This window comes from Triticum dicoccoides, chromosome 4B (assembly GCF_002162155.2).
Source record: "Triticum dicoccoides isolate Atlit2015 ecotype Zavitan chromosome 4B, WEW_v2.0, whole genome shotgun sequence".
Lineage (NCBI taxonomy): Eukaryota > Viridiplantae > Streptophyta > Magnoliopsida > Poales > Poaceae > Triticum > Triticum dicoccoides.
Genome location: NC_041387.1, coordinates 5,116,555 through 5,120,590, shown reverse-complemented (window position 1 = coordinate 5,120,590; position 4,036 = coordinate 5,116,555). Strand labels below are relative to the sequence as shown.

The window sequence follows — 4,036 nt, the reverse complement described above, 5'->3', positions numbered from 1 at the left end:
TGCGCCTCCTGTTCTCTCAGCTGGGGAATGGTTTTCCCGCATTTTTTGTCAGCTGCTTCTTGTTTGCTCGATCCCGATGTAGACGTGCTCGCCTCCTTTTGTAGACGTGCTCGATTTAACTTCCTGATGTGGAGCTCATAGTCTGTGTCAGTAGGCTTGGGAGCTGGTGGTTGAGCCATACGAATGAAGTGGTCAATCGTTTCCTCAGACACTTTCTCCCTTGGCGGCGGTGGCGGTTTCGGTGCAAAATGGGCTTCCACCTCGGCCTTCGATATGGCTGCGATTTCCTCCTCGGACCTGTCATAAGCCCTCTGCGGAAGAGGCGTGAGGCTTGGACCATATTTATATCGCTTGCCTCCGCCTGTACTTCCTGTACTACCTCAACTCGTACCGCTACGCACCATAGCTGCGGGGTGTCTCTTCTGCGATTGCTGAGGCGGCGGAGACGGCTGACGACGGAGACGGCTGACGGACACTGGCCCTATGCATTTTTTCAATTGCATCATGAACCATGTCCATGTAACCACTGTCTCTGACTGAAACAAACCAATAGCAACAGGGAACATCTAGTTGTGTCCATCTAAAGAATTGCATGCTGCCAATTGACCATTCCGTTTGTCTGTCAAAAAAGATGAGTCTATGCTCAAATATGGACGGCACCCTGCTTTGAAGCCATCTATGCAAGGCTTTAAAGCCATAAAGAACTTGGAGAAAAGAACTCTACCATCCTCTGTTACCTCAGTATCTATCTCCACAACACTGCCAGGTGACCTCTTTTCCACCTCTGCTTTGAAGTTATAAAGCATCCTAAAAGTATTTGCCCAATCACCATATAATTTTTTCATTGCCCTCTATTTTGCTTTCCACACCGTGGTATACTTCACCTTAATGGGGTACTGCTTTTCCAAGTCCACTTTAAGTTTCTTTGCTGTAGTGTTTGGTTTCTTGGCTAAAATTGGAGTGATCCTTTCTGCAATCCAAAGCTGTGATGTCATGGTTGATACTCTCTGTGAACTTGTAATATAAGTATTTGGATTTGGGATTTGATTAACCCTAATGGTACTTCCATCAGGTTGAATTCTAGCAGATATGTACCACTTGCAAGGCCTGACACTTCCATCAAAACCTCTGCACCTTGCATAAAATTTCTTTGTCAGTCCACATAGTCTTGGCATCAAACTCATGTTTGACTGCATAAGTCTTGAAACACATCCTAAACTCCTTCATGCTTGGGAACAACTTGCCTACTTCAATAACATGATTTTCTTTGTCATACATACTTACAAGCTCATCATCATGTGCATCATCTAGATCATCTGCAGCATCTTTCATCAACTGTCCATCCACATCTTCACAAGCATCTATGTTAGCATCATTAGGCAAACTCGATTCATCCCTCTCTTCCTCATCTTGCCATCTCAGTGTCAGCCATTGGTGCAATGACCAAATCAGTAGTGTCTACTAATTGTACTGAATTCCAATCAACACAAACAACCCTTGCAGCACCATCACATCCCTCTTCTGCATCTTGCTTGGCCCCCTCTATTACTGTCACTTCTTTCCTAACTGGAAGCTTCTGTTTCTTCTTCTTCTTCTTCTTCTTCTCTTCATGTACAATTACAGTTTCTTCATCCTGTGAAACAACTTTGTCATCTTCATCCATTTGAAAAGGTTCCTCAACCTCTGTGTCACCCTCATAATGCACCACTTCTTCCTCCTTAGATTCTTCATCATCTGTTCCTTCCTCTTATATTTCATCATAATCTCTCTGTTTCTTTCCCTCATCCATCTCTATGTCATCCGCATCACCCATATAGAAAGGGTTTACATCACTGTCATCTTCACCTTCACAATCAGAACCACTACTGCCATCATATCCCTCTTCTTCTTCTATTTCCAAAACAACTTTCAGTTTTCCTTTTACATTCTTGCTCTCTTGTGTGCAAACACCAGTACCATGAGCTACACTGCAACTGCTACTCTGACTTTCAAAGGCAACTCCTTCTTGATCAACAACATAGATGGGTGGCTCACTGAGATCATATAACACAGGCTCTTCATACACAACAGTGGATAATTCTTGCCTCTCAAACTAGCTGCAAGGAGGTGGACATGCCCTCACTAGCAAATTTATAACCTTACACTCCTCAACCTGTCTCTTTACTAATTGCAACTCAGCATTACTCTCTACCATCTCCAATCCTTTCTCCCCTAAATCTGGATTCTCAATGTGAAACAACAGATCATATTCACTAAATCCTTGGGTTTCCATCACTGCAATCATATCCAAATATGTTACATCTGAACTGCAGAGCTTTAGCTCAAACATTTCTAAAGCATCAAAACGGAACCTAACATCCAAAATGTCATCATACAAACTGCAAAATGAAATAACAGACAAAAAAGGTTAACAATAAACAATTTTACTTAACGGATAGGCTAACATATAAACAAAAGCTTTGTTTAAGTTAACATATAAACAAAGCTTTGTTTAAGTTAACATATAAACAAGTTAACATATAAACAAAGCTTTGTTTAAGTTAACATATAAACAAAGCTTTTATTTACCCTTACAATATGAATAAACTAAACAATTGCTACAAACTCAAACAATGTAAACAACTATCTCAATGCAACCCTAATTACAGAGTGGGTACTTAACCCTAACAGAGCAAACGAGTACTCACAACAAACTGATGTTTTGTATTTTCAGATAAGTAGTTAACAGAATTGTCCACTAATGGTGCTCTGCTCTAGTTAGGACTCATGTAATCCACTATGCTTCTCTGCTCTGCTCTGCTCTAGTTAGGTAACACCTAATGCCGCTCTGACAATTTGGACTAAGAAATAACAATGTAATCAACTAATGCTGCTCTGCTCTGCTCTAGTTAGGTAACACCTAATGCTGCTCTGCTCTAGTTAGGACTCATGTAATCCACTATAATTCTCTGCTCTAGTTAGGACTAACAATTAGAGTGCTAAACATGCAGGCAGTAAACCCTAACCCTAATCCCCAATTTCAGTTAGCAAGAATGGAACAGTGGAGCACTTATAGAACACCGCCGAAGCCATGAGTCCAGTGATGGGCGGTGCTAGGATTGGCCACCCAAATTCGCGCCATCCGCAGCCTCTGCTCCATCGACAACACCGGCTCCGCAAAATCTTCGTCCTCGCTACTGTACTCCGAGCTGGAGTAGCCGCCACTGCCATCAAGGCCTAAGTGGGGGAGGTTGCCGCCGCTCGCATCGCCCCAGCCCTCGCCGCCTACCGGAGTCGCCGAGGCCATCGTCGCCTAGGGCACAACAGCCGCGGGGGAGAGGAGGGCGCGAGGGAGGAGCAGCCGCGGGGGAGGGGACATCGCCTAAGCAGTTCGATCCATGGCTACGGCGGCGTGGTGTGGCTGGCGGCGGGGCCGGCGAGGGAGCAAGGAGAAGGAAGAGGGCAGAGCGGGGTCTGGCTAGGTCGCACCACCGAGGCCTAAACGGTGCGAGCCGGCCTCGTCCTAGTCAATGTGCAGTCAGCGTGTGGGCACGCGCGCACTGGCCAGCGTGGCGCCTGACGGGCGGGCCCAACCGGTCAGACTCTCTGTGAATACGTATAAAACGCACTTTTAGCCTTTTTTTGCAATGGCCCGCCCCAATCTTGGTACTGACACGTAAGAATTACCAATCTTGGTACCAGTCTGCTTCCAATGCCCCAATTGTATTGTGGTACTTCTGTGCAATTTACTCGAAATTAACTCAAGCTCAGAGAGAAATTTGTATTTACTCACACAAGAAAATAGATCACAAAACATCAATAGGCAAAGTATTGTTGCCAATTTGCCACTGCTCGGGAGAGACGCCCAAGCTCAGCATCCATATTGGTCCAGCCACCGCTGGCGGCGGAGGCGCAACTACTCCAGCACGACCACAGGCCTGGCGGCGACAACCTCGGCGAGCACGGGTTTTCTGAGATCTGCCCCCGACCGTCCAGGGTGTCTGCCGTCGCTGATCCCGCCCGTGCCGCCGTTCCTCGCCGCTCTCAGGTAGCCACT

The 4,036-nt window shown here is 45.9% G+C and overlaps 1 protein-coding gene across 1 annotated transcript in view; it reads left to right on the top strand.

Moving 5' to 3' along the window:
- Positions 1 to 3,847: 3,847 nt before the first annotated feature.
- LOC119294503 (disease resistance protein RPM1-like) overlaps positions 3,848 to 4,036 on the top strand; it is a 4,307-nt gene continuing 4,118 nt past the window's right edge. Inside the window, exon 1 of the mRNA XM_037572698.1 lies at positions 3,848 to 4,027. The gene's annotated coding sequence lies outside the window, so the exon portion shown is untranslated. The remainder of the gene's footprint in view (positions 4,028 to 4,036) is intronic.